General features: G+C 40.9%; 1 protein-coding gene across 5 annotated transcripts in view; it reads right to left on the bottom strand.

Moving 5' to 3' along the window:
- Positions 1-19,363, bottom strand: part of bcas3 (BCAS3 microtubule associated cell migration factor) — a 329,405-nt gene that overhangs the window by 165,938 nt on the left and 144,104 nt on the right. The gene's annotated exons all lie outside the window — the stretch shown is intronic.

The raw sequence follows: 19,363 nt of genomic DNA, 5'->3' as shown, positions 1-19,363 counted from the left end.
GCATCTGCCAGGAAAATGATGACAGAGCTATGTTAAAATGCCAGCAAAGCTCAGAGTTAAGAAATTAGGTTAATGTGAGGAAAGAGAGGCCTGCATTGTGAAGCGTGTTAAAGGTTAGAGGAATACTTATTCATTTGAAACTAGTAAAAAAAAACAAAAAAAAACATAACATTTCCCCGGATGTAATTTTCAGTGCACGGACACATTTCCCAGTACAAATCATCAGAGAGGAGGAAATCGTTTAGTCTCCTTAAGTGCCAAATTGTATCCTGATTTTCCTGCCACAGCTGCCTGAGTAGAGTTAAAGGGTGGACTTCTGTCGTCTCTCTCACCCCTGGACTAAAAACATTTTCAGAGATGTAATCCCTGTGTGGCCTGACTTTCTTTGGATTATGAGAAACGGCATGTGCAGACACCTCCAAAAACTACAAGAAAAAAGAATATCTCCCCTGGAAGAGATACACTCTCATGCCTGTAGTGGTAGAAAAAGAAAAGCAAGTGTTCTTGGTGCTAACATACAGTAGGTGATTCAATAAAGGGGATGGGAGTGGAGGAAAAAAGAGAGGAGAGGAACATGTGGAGCTAATTTATTAAAATGACTCAAAATGCTTGACGCGTAATTAAAATCATTGTGTTTATTAGAGTTCACAACAAAGCCTTGGTGGAAAACCTTTTTGGGGTCAGTAAAATACATTTTCAGCCTAGGCAACCCTCAATCTTTCCTTGATTACAGTCAGTACGCTTTCATGCACTTTAAAAGTTCGATTTGAGATTAAAACAATAATTAGTTCTTTTTTTTTTCTCCCAATTTGGAATGCCCAATTCCCACTACTTAGTAGGTCCTCATGGTGGTGCGGTTACTCACCTCAATCCAGGTGGCAGAGGACAAGTCTAAGTTGCCTCCACTTCTGAGACCGGCAATCCATGCATTTTATCACGTGGCTCGTTGTGCATGACACTGTGGAGACTCTGCAAGTGGAGGCTCATGCTACCCTCCGCGATCCATGCACAACTTACCACGCGCCCCATTGAGAGTGAGAACCACTAATTGCAACCACGAGGAGGTTACCCCATGTGACTCTACCCTCCCTCGCAACCGGGCCAATTTGGTTGCTTAGGAAACCTGGCTGGAGTCACTCAGCACACCCTGGATTCGAACTCACGACTCCAGGGGTGGTAGTCAGCATCAATACTTTCTGAGCTACCCAGGCCCCCCAACTATTAGTTCTTTTAATTAATATTCAGTTCCTACCAGTCCTAGTTTTGCCCAGCCGAACTAACAGACCTAGATATTGCGCTTTTAGCTCATCTTTGTCCAGAATGTTTGCATGTTAAGGGGTGATCCGCGATGTGTATAAAAGCCAGCGTATTTGACGTCATGCCCACAAATATTCGATTATGCATGTTAAGTATCTGGACGGACAGATGGAGGGTAAAGCTCGACTACGCAAAAACCTGCAGAAGCTTGATTATAACTGTGCATGTTGATGTATTGACTAACTGTGCTTCACAAGACTGAACTGATGCACAAAACTAGAATATTGCCAGCAGGATTATGCATTAGAGTACAACGAATATGTCTTCTATTCAATGTTTTTCTGGTAGAAATGGAAACCAAATCATTTAAACATACTTGTAGCTTGATTGACAATTGTTTTGGTGTATTTTGCTCACAGTCTCTCAATGTTTCCTTCTTTCTTTCCTTTTGATTGGCTCTGGAGCTCAGTGTTGGGTTTACTCCAACTAATTTACTGAATTATTTTCCGCTTAGCACTCATCCTAGTTTAGAGCGACAGAAGCGTGGAGAGAGAGACACTGCCCTGGGCTTCAGGCTCAGAGGCTTATTTCATTATCTCCCTACTGCCAATGGCAACTGAGGTGCATCTCTGGCCTCCTTGACCTCATTGCAAACAGGCACCGATTAATGGACGAGTGGCACCAGGAGCATTTGCCAGCACCAGATATTCTGTGGAAAGGCCATGTCTAACTGCCGGTAAAATGAGGTTGCCGCAAACAGCACCTTGCGTTATACTTATATTTGTGTTATCCTCCCCAGAGCCAGTAAGAAATTAACAGCACAAGAGTACAAGCATATTTGCATTGCCAGTGGTTTCAAATTAATGCTTGTGTGCTTCAGTTGAGTGGGAAAACGGCCTGAGACCCAGTGTTAATATTAACAAAAACTAAATTAAAACATATTCATTAACTGAAATAAAAATGAAAACTTATAGTTGTAAAAAACTGGACTCCAAAACTAACAAAAATAAAATAACAATGACCTCAAAATAATTTTCATTTAAGTTTCTGATGGAAAGTATATTAGAAATTTGAAACGAACTAAATTAAAACAAAAGCCACTTCAACACTAATCCATATTCATTTGAAAACTCTGTTTTCAGTTTCATAACATCAATGTTTTCGTCGAAAGTCTCCATTTTCAGTGGAAACAATTCTGGTGTGGAAACAATCAATGTGTTTTCAAACGAAAATGTATTGGTGTGACATATTAGGCTACATATAAGGACGTTGCCTAACAGTCAGAGTGAAAACTAATCAAAACTAAACTAAATTGGAATGACAAATTTGAAATAAATTAGGGTAACACTTTACAATAAGGTTCAATTCGTTAACATTAGTTAATGCATTAAGTATCATGAACAAACAATAAACAACATATTTTTAGATCATTTATTAATCTTTGTCAATATTAGCTAATAAAAATACTATAGTTCATTGTTAGTTCATGTTCGTGCATTAACTAATGTTAACAATAAAACTTTTGATTTTAAAAGTGTATTTATACAGTATATGTTGAAATTAACATTAACTAAGTTTAATAAATGCTTAATAAGTATTGTTCATTGTAGATCATTTTAGGTAATGTTGTTAACTAATGTTGCAAATAGAACCTTATCGTAAATCATTACCCAAAATATAAATACAAATTTAATTTCAAGACTGCATAACCCTTTTGATGCCTTCACAGTGAACAAGGGGGTTCACCCATGACTTCAAAGGAATTGTTTGTCAGGAGTGGCGTACAGAGTCCAGACAGAGTGTTCACTGCTAGGCCATTTCCCCAAGTCAGGCGAAAAGAAAGCATGCGCTACCTTCTCAAGGCTTCCAAAAATAACTAAGGTGACTCCAACCTGCCATCCAGCCTTTCTAGACTGTAATTAATATGACAAGTCTATCCAGAGCAGAATAAATTATCCTGTATGCCTGACCACCGCTTACATGCAAGCAGTTTGGGGAGTTCATTGGAAACACGTTTCTGGGAAAGACTGCTTTGCGTGTCTGTTGCTCCTGAATACATTTCCGTTCCCATGTGACTGTGTTACAGCTGGCAGAGTTAAATGTAACAGAATGGGTTAAATACTGGCACAGTGGTGGCTCTAACGAGAGAGCTGCATTTGTTTGACCACAGTGGACGTCAATCAGCGGTGCGCCACTCTGGAGGGCCAGCGATGAATAAGTACGTGGCAGCATGCCCCCAGTCTCATCCTGGTGAACCCGTCTTCATGCAGAGACAGTTCACAGTGATGTGCGCAGGCATTCTGGGATCTGGGGTATAGCTGGCAGCGAGCCCTTTGGCCTGAGGAGGGACGTATTTTGGAGTTCATTTGAATGGCGTTACGCATGGGGGCGCATAGAGGGAGGACAGTCCATATGCAGAGTCTGTTTTGGAGAGCCAAAGGAATACTAATGAAAGCATTTTTCATAATTTCACACAAACCCACATTTTCTAGGCCTCTGAAACAAGGGGAGAGAGGAGTGGGGAGAGAAATCCATTAACATTATCTGGAAATGATGCTTTCCAGCCCTATACTGAGACAATGAGGTATAAATTACTGTGATAAGATCTGGGCAAAGTTCAAATCAAGCGAGATTTTCACATCTGGTCCTGTGCTCTTGTCGTCAAATTAATGGATTCTTCTAAAGCTGTGTGCACCAAGAATGTGATAACTTGTGCTTCCTGTTCTACTGATAACATTCCCAAGGGGAGGGAAAGGGAGGCACAGAGTCTTCTGAAGTGTACACAGCACTGGACAGCAAACATTACACACTTTCCTCTATGGCTACACAAACCTACCCTAAAACAAATGTGTCATAAACAAATCCGCCTAAATTCAGACAAGGAAAAGAAAGGAACAGCAAAAAGAACATAGAAAAAGCTCACTCTAAGAAAACTGTCAAGACCTTTTTGATACTCTAAAGTAGTGTCTCCTGTTTGCCTGGCCTGCCAAAACAGATTGTAAATCAAATGTGCGAGGTGTGCACTTTCTGCCTCGCTCGCTCTCTCTGCTGATGATGCTCAGCTCAGAAAGATCTAGACAGAATGGACAGATGGACAAAAGCTATACATAATAAAAACAAGATTTTTACAATTTCTGAAGTAATGTGAGTGGCCCTTGCCTTTGCAAAACTCAATGCCACTATCTTAGGGTGTTGTCGGTGGTTACCAGGGTGTTGATGTACATTTGGTAGGGTGTTCTATGTGGTTGCTATGGTGTTCTGGGTGGTTGCTGAGGCAGCTACATACTTATCCATGTCACCCTCATGTTGTTCCAAACCTGTAAACCTGTATCTTCCAAGGAACAAATAATGAAAGTAAATGATGACTGAGGCTATCATTCTGCCTAACATCTCCTTTGTGTTCCACGTCACATCAAAATAATTATTCAGAGCGATAAAGAGTAAGAAAAATTAACTAGAGTTAAATCATGGATGGTTTACAGCTGTAGTGAATGAGAATGTATGAGTGGTCAGCACTGCATGTCTCATCTGGTTCACTTAGAGGAAGCTACAGTGGAATCCAGCCCAGACATTTCAGACATTCCTTGCTATTGGAAACACATAAGTGTAAATGATCAGACGTTTATTTTCAGGTGAAGAGAGAGAGAGAGAGAGAGAGAGAGAGAGAGAGAGAGAGGGAGAGGCTCCTCACCTCTCCACTGTCACCTGGATACCGTTTCCATGAAGGCCCGCTGGTCAGGGTTAATCTGCAGCACTAAATGAATAAACAAAGGACTGCTCTGTGGGCCGGGGTGGGCAGGTGAGCTTAGATCATCTTCCCACACTGAAACTCATCTGCTCAGGAAGTGACCCACAGCACCTCACCTCCACACCTAGAGAGGGGAGGGGCTGTCCAGAAGAATGTGACCATGTCACATTACCTCACCTTCAGAAGAGGAACTCGCCTCTCACATCTATCAACATCTTTCCAGTCATCCTTCAACAGCAGCTCATTCTAAACACACATGGGAAGAACATGCCCACTTTGGATCTAAATGAGGTCAATAGAAAATTGGCCAATCGGAATGCCACTACAATCATTAATAAACATAATTATTGTGGAAGGTGAAACCTAAAATAAATATTAAAGTGACAATTTCCCTAAAATGAAAATTCTGTTATCATATACTCACCCTCATGCCGTTCCTTACCCTTATGACTTTCATTCCTCTGTGAAACTCAAAAGGAATGGTTAAGCAGAATGTGAGTCTCAGTCTCCATTCACTTTCTTTGCATCTTTTTTTTCCATACAATGAAAGTGAAAGGTGACTGAGACTAACATTTTGCTTAACATTTCCCTTTAAGTTAAATAAACAATATTACCACTTTCAGTGTTGAAGTACCTCAGCCACTCTCTCTTTCACCGCAACGATTACATATGCTATGGATGCAGGGCTATTCAAATTAACATCACATGCAGCAGGTCACAATGAGGCAGATTTCAAAATGAAAAAAACAAAAAAAAAAACAAATTGCAGAGTGAAAACAATAAATGCTCTTATTGGACTGGAAAATAAGTTTTGAGTTCTGCCTAACATCTCCCTTTGTGTTCCATGGAAGACAGAAATTCATATAGGTTTGGTTATACAATATGAGGGTGATTAAATAAGTACAGAATTATCATTTTTGGGTATTTTGGGGTTTTTGTTTTAGCTATCCCTTTAAGATAATCAAAGACAATCAAAAAAAGGGAAAGAAATACTGTATCAATATGAGGTCGATATAAGTTTGGATATTCGGAACGCCAATTAAATTATCCTAATTTTATTCCACAAATAAATAAAATATATAGATAAAAATATAGATATAGATAAAAAAGCTATAAACATCATTACTGTGGATGGTGACAAATACATAAAATCATTAACTACGACAAACGCTTTCTCACATGGACAATCGGAAAAAACACAAAACAAATGCAACAGACTTGCTGTCTCCTGACTGGAGAGCAGTGAGGGAGAGGTGGTCTTTGATGGACGGCTTTCTCATTTTTCATCCTCTATTCATTTTTAACAGCTCTTTCTCAACACTGCTCTGCGCTCGCCGTAATGACTCAATGAAGTGGCGTACATCAGGTGCCATCTCAGAGGTGTAAAAAATACCATCGCAGCTGCCCGATCAATACATTATGGAGTGAGAGTGCATGCTGGGGGAAGATAATGCTGCCTCGTGCAGAGACGTTGTCAGACTCCATTAGTGTCTGGAGGGCTGTGCTGGGTGCGGCGGGCATATGTTGAGTCGCTGACGCCCACACTTCGGCGAGGAGAGCTTTTGTTCTTAGCTTTTAATTGTGGCCCTATCTTGGAGATGGCCCGTCACTCTGAGACCCCCCCTGTCAGACTGCGCTGGTACGTTTGGACGTGGCAGGTAGGGACACCGTGACCAAAACTAAGAGCTGTGCTTTTCTGAGGCTGTCAGAAGCGTGCAGGCGGGCACGCGGGCACACATACACACACACACACACACACACACACACACACACACACACATGCAACAACAAAAACACACAGGATGGAGACAGAACACACTGCGCCTCAAGCAAGTATGTACTGTACTTTCACAGGCTGAGGCATCCTAATCGCTGAGACAGGAATGGGAATCATTTCAGTAGGAGGAGACATGTATGTATGAATCTATATGCTATGGTACACCATGCTCTAAACAGAAGCGACACGATAAAAATGAAAAGAGTTAAGGGGTCATCGCTGTGTCAGGTTAAAATTAAATTTAACTGTTAAAAACGTGACTTGAGACTCCTGCATTCTGCCCTTTCATGGCATTCTGTCTTGCTTGTCTTAATGCAAGCAGGCGTTTGGTATGAATGGCCACTTTAAGGTTCCACTTCCGAGTTTTTGACCAAAAGCCGGGTGCACACTGTACGATTTAAATGGTGCTTTACGATCGTTGCTTGTCAGACTGTACAATATGATACTAGTAGATTTTGTGTAAAAAACATGGCACACTGTAAGACATTACTGTCTGTCAGACTGTACAATACACATTGTAGCCAAGACTTTGGACCCAATCGTCTCGATTGACAGTGCTGATTGGGTGTTTAATCTCATCTGTCATGGGAGCAGTAACACTGCATGACCGTGACACAAAATTTCTAATCACAAAATTTTTCAGAACTTCAACCGAGACTAAGATTCATTGCATCGGCTGTCAGTGAACATGTCACACTTAGCAATCAAAGACGGTCGATTTTTCCCTATGACAAGAGAAATTTGCCCTGACAAAATAATGGCCAGAATCATATGCGTAAACCTGGCTTAACAAGCCGTGACGGCTAAAGTGACAGAACACTTTGTTGGTTTATAATCACTTATATCGCTTGGAAGTCCCGGCCACTCTGAACTCATATTGGAACAAAATCATGCTTCTCATAACTACATTAAACATCAAATATGTCTGATTGGCTGTGATTGAGATGGAATGCACAGCAGTCTCACTTTGATTGTGGACAGACAATTCTTAAATCAAATCAAATCTCATCACATTGTATCTGTTAGAATTAACATAGAATTAACAGGTTAGGTGTAAGACTAAGATTCTGAGGTCAGGGTGAGAAGGGTCTACAACTCGCCCAGTGGCGTCTGCCATCATGGCTGTAAGGATCTTAATGGCACCTGAAGTGCCAACGTCTGCACATGTCCTTCCTGTCACCTCATCACACTTCAACATCTTACCCCACTCGACCAGATGTGACCCAATAAGGCCCCCAAAACACACAAATGCACATAGGCCCACTCCTATAATGGCCATGGATGAAGAGTTCAAGCAAACAAAAAGAGGCTGGAAAGCATCCAAAAGACCGATCCTAAAATACAACTTAGTGACCCAGTCATTTATCAGTGTATGAAGGTTGAGGAGAGGGGGGTTCAGATGTAGACTGCACGTGTGGGTGTGTGCTGGAGTGGCTTGCAGCGCTACAGAGGTAAAAGCTTTGAGCGAGTACACAGCAGATGCCTGACACATTGCTGTCCATTCAGTCGCTTTAAAAAGCAGCTGCTCCTGCCCCTGGCACTACACACACACACAAAGCAGCCCTCAGTTCGCACATATAGAGCCAGTCATAGTTATACAAAAATATTTTTACTTTTTGTAAAAATGTGAGTTGTCCTATCACATTTAAAATTTGATGCAACAATGATGTTGTAAGTGGTTGCTATAGGGTTACTAAGATGTTCCAGTTGTTTTTTTATTGTGTTGCTATGTGGTTGCTAGGGTATTCTGGGTGGTTGCAAAGGCCTTGGTAGGTGGTTTCAGGTGTGTTCTGAGTTTTTGATTATTGGACCAAGTCAGAGGAGCCCACTCTTAAGTCTCTATGATATTTTGGTCCCTAGATATGACTCGGGGCGCTCCTTCAATGCAAGTCTACAGACAAACTATTACTAAACATACTAAACTGTTCAATAAAAAATAAATAAAATAAAAAACCACCATGTGCTCAAACCATTCTGTTCTCCCTTCACAGCCGAAAAGAATGCATACATAAAATACTGTTGATTTCATCTAAAGGAAAGTTTAACAAAGAAAGTAAGAGAGGGAGAGAAAGAGAAAGAGAGAGAGAGTATATTTAAGTATAAGGTTAAGTTATTGTTATTGAAGTATAAGTTGTTATTGTCGTAAATGTCATTTTTTCTGTTTTATTATATATATATGCCTTTCAAAAGTTTGGGGTCACTTAATGATTCTTTATTATTATTTTTTTCACATTTTAGAATAATAGTAAAGTCAACAAAACTACAGAATAACAGAAATGGTATGTGAAGGTTGAGATTAAAAAAATCCAAATAAAATCAAAACTATAGCTGGGTTTCTATCAAAATGTTTAGCATTTTTAATGCGCATTTCTGAAAATTCGACTAAAAAAAATGCAAAACATTGCACATTTCCATGAACTGTATATGCACATTATCTTGACGGAGCCCACCTTTTTGTCATGGAGCAGCTGAACGAACTCTTTTCTTCGGGGAAAAGATGCGTTTATTTATTTGCTTTAATAAAGCAGTTGAACATTATGTTATTAAATGCTGACAGGAGACGTCACAGAATAAGTGCAATAGCTCACATAATGAGGCCACAAATGGCTATTCCCATTCGCCGACAGCCTCCATACACCTGGGAGCACCCGCTATCAAAACAGTTCTGGTGGATTGTGAGGACCCACTTTATCAACGATCTGAGGGTGAAGCACTTTCGACTAACCAGGGCTACATTTGAAGAATTGTGTGCATTGGTCAGGCCTTGTGTTGAGCCAGTCACTTCAAGCTCTCGCACACCTATACCATCCAACGAGTGCACTGCCATCGCGCTTTACAAATGTCTATGACACGTCATCATTCATAAGTCGTTTCCATCACTTTAATGTGCATTTTAACTCATTCGAAACTCTAGAAAATCCACCTCTTCCAAACACATTAAATTGTATGTGAATTTTGAGAGTTTATTTGCATATCAAGCATTTCCATTCAGGATTTCTTGAAACTTACAGAACTTAAAGGATCTGCTGCTAACGTCTTGGTGCCAGGTACCACAGGACAACTTCAGAGGTTTTGTGGAGTCCATGCCTCAGCAGGAATTTTGAAAATGTGCATAAAAATAGTTGGGCAGAAACACAGCTTATGTTATATTTTAGCATCTTCAAAGTAGCCACACTTTGCCTAGAATTTGCAGAAATGTACTCTTGGCATTTTCTCAACCAACTTCTTGAGGAATCACCCTGGGATGCTTTTTAAACAGTATTGAAGGAGTTACTCAAATACTCAAACCAGCCCATCTGGCACCAACAATCATGCCATGGTCCAAATCACTGAGATCAAATTTTTTCCCCATTCTGATGGTTGATGTTAATATTAACTGAAGCTCCTGACCCGTATCTGCATGATTTTATGCACTGCACTGCTGCCACACGATTGGCTGATTAGATAATCGCATGGATGATTGTTGGTGCTAAATGGGCTGGTTTGAATATTTCTGTAACTACTGATCTCCTGGGATTTTCACGCACAAAAGTCTCTAAAATTTACTCCGAATGGTGCCAAAAACAAAAACCATCCAGTGAGCGGCAGTTCTGCAGATGGAAATACATTGTTGATGAGAGAGGTCAACAGAGAATGGCCAGACTAGTTCGGTAAGTCTATGGTAACTCAGATAACCGCACTGTATAATTGTGGTGAGAAGAATAGCAGCTCAGAATGCTTTTCTGAGATGAAGGTTGGCGCTGTTTTGGCAGCACGAGGGGGACCTACATAATATTAAGCAGGTGGTGTTGTGGTGGCTTGGACTGCCTAATATCATGTAGGTTCCCCTTGTGCCACCAAAACAGCTCTGACCCATCAAGGCATGGACTCCACAAGACCTCTGAAGATGTTCTGTGGTACCTGGCACCAAGACATTAGCAGCAGATCCTTTAAGTCCTGTAAGTTGCGAGGTGGAGCCTCCATGGATCTGACTTGTTGGTCCAGCACATCTCATAGATGTGTATGTGTGTGTGTGTGTGCCACATATATGTAGGCATATTATTATTAATAGCACCTTTTTTTTTTTCCTATCACTGTTTTTAATTTTTATTTGTATTGATGCTTTGACGATATTGTATGCAAAAAAATCATGGCAATTAAGCACTGAAAAAAACACTGACAGTGTGTGTGTGTGAATGTGAGAGAGAGAGAGAGAGAGAGAGAGAGAGAGAGAGAGAGAAATAGGAGGGAATGAGATGGCAATGGTAGATTAGGGCTTTGGGCCTCGACAGTAGGTGGATGATAAGAATGGCATCTTTCACATTCAGATCTAGATGGCAGATTCTGCCAATCTAGCCAGGCGTCCGCGGCAGCCTCTGTATTGTGGTGGGGACTACCAGGTCAGGGGCAGAATAATGGAGTCAGTGAGTGTGGCGGAGAGGGGGGCCTGGGGCAGGTGGCGAGTCGCTATTGAAAGAGACAGGTCAGGGCGGCAGCAAGAGTTCTGGGTCACGGGAACGGTTCCCCAATCTATAGGCAGCTCAAAAACATCTCTCAATGTTGAAGGAGATCATGTGGCACAGGCACCTCCTTGAGCTGCGTCAAGATCCCTCTGGCTTGAATGTGCACAGTATCTCCAACAACAAGCCACCTTTATGCCCATCTAGGTAATTACAGACCACTGGTGAGGATCCATTACTGCTGGACGCAGGCAGAGTCCAGGTGCCCGGTCTATGAGCGTTCAGCCATGCTGGGAGAGGAAACCAGGGGAGCGATCAGGCCTGTCTTACTGGCCTGAAGGCACAACCAGCCCAGAGGAGCATACTATATACTCCACTACACAATGCACAGAGATGGCTTTGTCTTGCCACACACCCACACACACACAAATACACCCTGCACCTGAGGGCTATGTGAGGGTAGTAGATACGTAAAAACACCAGGCAGCCACACTCTGGCGATGATAAGTATCGATGTGATAATGGCCATCAGCACTGGCCACTGACTGCAACTAAGTAAGGGCTTATTACACAGCAACTTAACTAAATAAATACATGGAAATTAAATATTGATTTGAGTTTGAAATTATGTCATTAGCTTCATTGTAGAAACCCTAGAGTGATGAGAGAGATAGAACAGGAGCACAGCTATGTAGAAAACCTAGATTGCCCAGAGGAGTGGTCAGTTATACGGTGTTGCTATAGACAACGGTCACTATGTAAGGGGTCTTCAATCAATATTTTGTGGTTATGATCAGCTGACTGTAGTTTATCCTGCTTATTACACAGTTACTAAGCAAATAAATAATTAAATGGACATCAAATAACGATTTGTTGAAAATACATTACTATGTGAAAAAAAGAGACTGCAGAGTCACCAGAAACAGCTGAATTCAGCCTCAGGTTTGCGTCAGAGTTCGGTTGGTGTTTATATTGCGTAAATGACCGCCTGACTGATTCCTAAATGGACAGGAAATATTGATTTGAGTTTAAACTATAACATTAGCTTACTTTTAGAGATCGCAGAGTGAAACGAGAACAAGAAAGATGACTCGCAATACCTGGATGACTGGCCAAATATCACTTTATCCTCGAATGTGCGGACATTATTCAGACATATTGATTCTAAATGACCAATCAGAATCAAGTATTCCAGAGATCTGTTTAATGGGTAATGTAGATTAGTGATGTACTATAACAACAATACACTCATACAGATGAGCAAAAACACACATCATCGCCCATGACACAACACAAGGCACACTTGCAGCTATCATCAACTTCTACCAGGACACGATAGCAAACTCATAAACGCCAGCATCTTTCGTGCACTGTCGCCCGCTCATCTCCTGATCTCTGACAGGCCCCTGCTATCCTGCTACGCCACACACATAACAAGTGGGCCAGGAAGGAAAAGTGCTCTCGCTGAACAAATGACAGGGTGTTTCTGCTACTGAGTCATAACAAAATATAATCAAAAGAGACTTGTGTTCCAGCTCGCTTTATCATAGGTTCAAATAGATTAAGCGCCTCCTGTCTTCCCTTGCACAATACGCTGTGTAGTCTAGCGGGGCCAGGGTGACGCTTCGGGGACCAGATAGGAGTATCGATAATGCCGGCTGCATGTCTGATTGATTTTGGGAAGCTGAGACAGTGGATCTGCGATTCTTCTTTCTACTGATATGCTGTGTCAAGAAGACGGGCACTGTTTATGGGGGGTTTAGTGTCAGTGCACACATCCGGCTGAGATGGCCATACGGAGCCACGACTCCCTTAGGGGTGGTATATAACACAAAGGACACCACAAAAACACACAGCAGAGTAACAGTCGTAAAAACATAACAGCCAGTCTAGCTGTGATATTTTCATGTGATCTGCCTACAGCACTTACTTTAGCATGTAAAGACCACATGTCCACAAAAGCAGGCATGAGTCACTTAACTGCTGAGCCTAAACAACAGACCTTAGTCATGGTAGAAGGCATCTTTTAAATTGTCTTAATTTTCAATATTTATGTAAATATAAGGCAGTGAAGGACAGATGTAGTCAATATATTAGTGTCGATTGTTCAGATGATGTAACATTGAAAATACATTATGCCAAAAGAAATCCAGTTGACAAAAAACATGGGTTGTGATATTAAGGGTACGTGTACACGACAACGATGTACTAAAAACGGAAAAAATGTTCCTTTGCATTTTTTTAAAAGTTTTGTGTACAGACAACAACATTGTCAAAACGATCCCCGTTCACATGGATCTGCGAAAATGACTAAAAATGCTGTATTATGCATGCCAGGCCAGTAGTCGACGATGTCACTTTGTAAAGTAACACAGAGCGGTGAATACAAACAATGAAGATGGCGAAAGCATCGAGCCATTTTGCCAGGACGGACGATGAGGTTGCTTTATTACTACAATTACTTTGCTGGAGAAGCGCCAATAAACTCAAAATCTTGAGCAGCACAAACACAGTCCTGTAGTCCGCTACTGTAGTTTTTAATGTCTCGTACGTTGTTTTGAAGTACTCGCACGCATGCCTATAGACTGAACTCTCGAGATAATTCAGAAAACTCTGCTATTTTTACCATCACTTTGTCTCCTGCCTTCTTCTGTATTCCCCCTGCTGACTCTTGGGCTGGTAGGAGAGTAAGTTAACATAACAAGCTGTTGATGTCGACTGGTTTTGGATATCAGACAGAACTCTGATATATGGATATCTTCTGATGGAGAGAGAGGTCTTGTGTACACTGGATCTAACATGCATTTTCACTGTCTCATGTTTTCATATTCTAAGCATATAACTGAATATCACATCTCTGTCTATAGGCTATATACATAAGCGGTGGGTGAATGAATTGCAGGGTAAAGGTACATCAAATAAAATTAAGTAAATAAATAAATAACATTTAAAATACAAATAAATTTTTCCCATCTGAATCCATACATTAATTTCAAGATTTTCAAATTGCAGGTTCTGCCTACTGTACAATGTTCACACTCCATACAAAACACTCCAAATTAATAAATTGTTGATTATTGTTATTTGCACAGACAACAGTATTCATACTGATAATTATACATCTCAAATTGATGCCTATCAATCCATCATTCTTTATATAACATGTAATACCCGTGCGCATGACATCATCGTTTTCACAAATTTGCGTTTTTTTATGTTTACACGGAGACGATAATGGCATCGTTTTCAAAAACATGCACTTTGAAACCCGTTTTCAAATGTTTGCGTTTTCAGGCCCCAAAACGGCATTGTCGTGTAAACAAACAGCCAAAACGCATAAAGTTTTCTGTTTTAAGTTGAAAACGTTGTCGTTTAAATGGCCTCACGTGATCTAGAACACTCTATGACCAACCAAGAACATTTTGATAATACAAACACAACCAAAGAACCTTTTAAGTTGAATCTTAATGTACATTGTTTTTGTTTTGTTAAAACCATTTGTATCTGTTGCATTGATAATTCATGATACCTAATGCATTAATTAATGTTAAGAAATAGAACCATATTGTAAAGTGTTACCATATCAATTAAATTAATGCACCAGGTATCATGAATTATCAATGAACAGTATATTTTTACAGCATTTATTAATCTTTGTTGATGTTAGTTATTAAAAAAATAAAATTGTTCATTGTTTGTTCATGTTAGTCCATAGTGCATTAACTAATGTTAACACATACAACTTTTAATTTAAAAAATCTATTACTATATGCTGAAATTAACATTAACTAAGATTAATAAATGCTGTAAAAGTATTGTTCATTGTTAGGTTATGTTAACTATTGTTGTTAACAAATGGAACATTATTGTAAAAAGTGTTACCGCATGTGTTAATCTTGATTAATATAATTTAACAAAAATACAATTGTAAATTGTTAGTTCATGTTAGGTCATACTGCATTATTGTTAACATATACAACTTTACATGTAAAAAAATTATTAGTATGTTAAAATTAACGTTTTGTTTTTAGTTTTTTTTTTTTTTTTTTAATTTAGCATGTTTTGTGTTGTGCATTTGTTTCCTGTGCATTTGTGGATGTCGTGTATTTTGTTGGTTCATGTTTTTCATGTCTTTTATTTTGAAAATCTAGTTCCTGTTTCATGTCATGCGATTTTATGTTTCCCTCCATGTTCATGTGTCTTGTTTTCATTAGTTTATTGTCTCGTTATCTTGTTTAGGGTTCTTAATGTTTATTGGTTATCTTTGTCATGTGTTCTCCCATGTCCATGTATTTAACCCTCGTGTTTTCCATTGTCCAGTGTCAGGTATTGTTGTTGTAACTTTGGTTGTTAATTCAAATTTATGTAAAGTCTATATCTAGCCAAGTTCATGTTTATGTTTTATTTACATTTGTAGTTAGGGTTTATGGATTACACTGTTGGAATAAATTTGCACTTGGGTTCTTTACTTCATGGTCATCGTCTTTGTCATTGCCAGTGCCAGCAAAATCGTTACAGAATACCTGACCCACAAAGATGAACCCAGCAATCCAACTCCCATGCCTACGTCAGGGGAATCATCCCCTGGAGGATTATGTGGAGGACTTTTGCGCTCTGGCATGCCGGGTGGACTTTAATGAGGTTGCCCTCAAAGACATTTTCCGTTTTGGATTAAATGAGCCAATCTCTTTGCTGATGCCAGGCGGTCAGAGTACCCACAACCTGGCTCAGTATATCGACCTCGCCCTGCAGATTATTGGTTCTACGTTCACTGTGGGGGAGGCGGATGCCGAGCCAGAGTTCCACGTCATGGCCGCCAAGCCAGAGTTTCACGTCATGGCCGCCAAGCCAGAGTTCCTCGTCATGGCCGCCAAGCCAGAGTTCCTCGTCATGGTCACTGAGCTAGTGCCATCTTTTGCCCTGGATCCTCAGCCTGCTCCATGTCATGTCACAGCCACGCCTGAGCCTGCTTCATGCCATGTCACAGCAACGCCTCAGCCTGCTTCATGCCATGTCACAGCAATGCCTCAGCCTGTTCCATGCCATGTCAGAGCCACATCTGAGCTATTGGACCTGGAGAAGGTTCCTGCCCTTGTGCCCACCCTACGGATGCTTCCTCAGGATAAAACATGGGGAACTTCCAATCCGCCGAATTTGCCTAGATCCTGCGAGCCCTGGACTCTGCCTTGGTTCTCTGAGCCCTCAGTTTCACCTTGGCTCTATGTCCCTTTGGCTCCACCGTGGTCCTTCGGCCAATCGTCTTCTCCAGGGTCCCTCGTCCCTCCAGCTCTGCCTTGGTCAGTCAGTCACCTGGCTCCGCCTGAGCTCTCCAATCCCACAGCTACCCTTTGTCAATCCGAGCCTGCGGCTTCACCAGGGACCTCCTTCCATATGGCTCCACCTTGGTCCTCAGTCCCACCGGCTCCGCCTCTGTCCTCCGATCCCCCAGCTCCACCTCCGAGCCTTGGGCGCTACTTTGGTTCTCCGAAACCATGGCCCTTTGAGCCGTTGTCTACTCTCCGGGCACCAAGTTCCCTGGTGTTGCCCCTCAAGTCTCTCATGGCCCAGCCTTCCACGGCTCTGCCCCTCGAGCCTCTCAGGGCCCCACTTTCCATTGCCAGGCCATGTCATGTCTTGTCTAGCCACGCTTCAAGAACCACACCCCCCCCCACCTCCTTATAGAACTTTGGATTGATGCCATGTTTTGTGTGTTTGTTCATGTGTTGGGGCGTCGGGTGTGGGGGGGATATGTCATGTGTATTTTGTTGGTTCATGTTTTTCATGTCTTTTATTTTGAAAATCTAGTTCCTGTTTCATGTCATGTGGTTCCCTTGTCATGTAATTTCATGTTTCTCTCCATGTTCATGTGTCTTGTTTTCATTGGTTTATTGTCTCGTTATCTTGTTTAGAGTTCTTAGTGTTTATTGGTTATCTTTGTCATGTGTTCTCCCATATCCATGTATTTAACCCTCATGTTTTCCATTGTCCATTGTCAGGTATTGTTGTTGTAACTTTGGCTGTTAGTTCAAGTTTATGTCAAGCCAAGTTTATGTTTTATTTCCGTTTGTAGTTAGGGTTTATGGATTACACTGTTGGAATAAATTTGCACTTGGGTTCTTTACTTCATGGTCATCATCTTTGTCATTGCCAGTGCCAGCAACATCATTACAGTGGACAATTGATAAAAAGTAAAACATTTAAAAAATGCTTGACGGTAAATGTAAGTGAAACATTTGTGTTTTTTTTTTTTTTTTTAGAGCTGTCAGAATTGGGGGCCTGGGTACCTCAGTGGTAAAGACGCTGGCTATCACCCCTGGAGTTCGATAGTTCGAATCCCAGTGTGTGCTGAGTGACTCCAGCCAGGTCTCCTAAGCAACCAAATTGGCCCGGTTGCAAGGGAGGGTAGAGTCACATGGGGTAACCTTGTTAAGTCTTAACACACTACTTGACTGTTGATATCCTCTATCCTATGATAGCGCTGCGGAGGTTGTTATCTCAGTAAATAAAAGAATCTCTGACAGTGCTTCCCTGTCAGTGATAAAAATGATGGAGAAAGGAGCTCTTAACACTATTTGATGTACAAAACAAACACAGATGGGACATGTTTTAAAAATCAAGTATTTTTCAGCCTTTGTAAGGCACATTTTAATTACCACAGCAGCACACCAAATCTGATCACCAAAACGCAGAATGAGACGTTTTTGTTTGCAAGTGCTTTTCATGGTGAATTTAAAGCAGCGCACGACGCTAGCGTTGCCCCTTTGACGCGAATCATGAACACAGCTTCACAATTGCTGTAGGAAAGCGGATAGCCACAGTCTAAGGGAAAATTAATATTGTGGAGGATGACAGTTTAAAGGGATTTAATGCCCATTGCAATAATTATGTAACCTATATGGGGACTAGTTCTTTCAATTAGTTAAACTCCCACTTAGACTTTGGGAAATGTTTAATGTTACTTGAATTGGTGCTATTTTATCACATTGTCTTTATATTGTGGAAGGCTTTGTTTGAAAAATGTTAATAAAGCATTATATTTCTACATATTGTTTTGATTTCTTTCCTAAGATGGAAATAAATGCATTTTGACAAGAAATGAAGTATTGTATATATAGTAAAATTTCAGCACTTTCAAAATCTGCGATTAATCGCGTTAACTACACAAAATTATGTGATTAATCGCGATTAAAAAAAATGAATGGACTGACAGCACTAGTTTTTTTTTTTTTTAAGTTCAAAATAAATATATTATCTGCACAAAAAACAACAATAAAAAAACAACTGAACTATGTATCTATTCCTCATAGCCTCATAGCCTCATTGGTGCCGTATGACCATACAGAGTCTACCCTGAGGTCTATAAGCAAGACAGGGACACAGTCCTGAAGAATGGTATATCAGATCCTACAGGACAGCATGGACTAGAGAGGGACAGAGACAAAAAGTTAAATCGCGGCAGAAGAGGGGCATCTCCGCAGGACAAACAGGGCTGTGCAAGTCTTTTGAAGGCACAAAGACAAAGCGATGAGCACTGATAAGAGGAGGCGCCACACTGCTTGAAGCCCTGAGAGCTGAGCAATCACACACAGACTGATAAGCATCAGCCCATAAAGAAGACTCCTGCAGCTCTCCTCCAGACGGGATGGAAAGAAAGAGAGAGGGAGGGGAGATGAGGATGACTGGGAAGAGGGGTTTGCAAGTTCTGTGATAAAGATGGTTACTTTCTTTCTTCTGGAGGTGAGGGTTTAGAGGAGTGGCAATGCAAGATGCTTACGAGACAGTTTTCTTGACAGGAAGTCACTAGATGTAAGGGAACAGCAGGTACATCTGAAGACACCACAAAGAGTCAGCCCTATCTTAAAGATTAAAAAAACTGACAGTGAGATACAGTTAATGTGTTTGTGCAGTAAACATCACAACAGTCGTCACGGCCTACCTTCCACTGACAAATCACATTTAAGAGCTTTGCAAATGCAGCTAGCAAGATGTGCTTTGATTTCAATGAAACATGAAAGACTGTGCCGTACAGGAATATGTATTAGCATACACAGCAGAATATCACACAGTGCAACTGAAAAAGAGCAAAGACTGCAGTGAACTTTGGTTTTCAGCAATTGATTTTCTCTCATTTCGTTTATACAG

Source organism: Myxocyprinus asiaticus, chromosome 31 (genome assembly GCF_019703515.2).
Source record: "Myxocyprinus asiaticus isolate MX2 ecotype Aquarium Trade chromosome 31, UBuf_Myxa_2, whole genome shotgun sequence".
Lineage (NCBI taxonomy): Eukaryota > Metazoa > Chordata > Actinopteri > Cypriniformes > Catostomidae > Myxocyprinus > Myxocyprinus asiaticus.
This window is presented reverse-complemented; position numbering and strand designations above follow the sequence as displayed.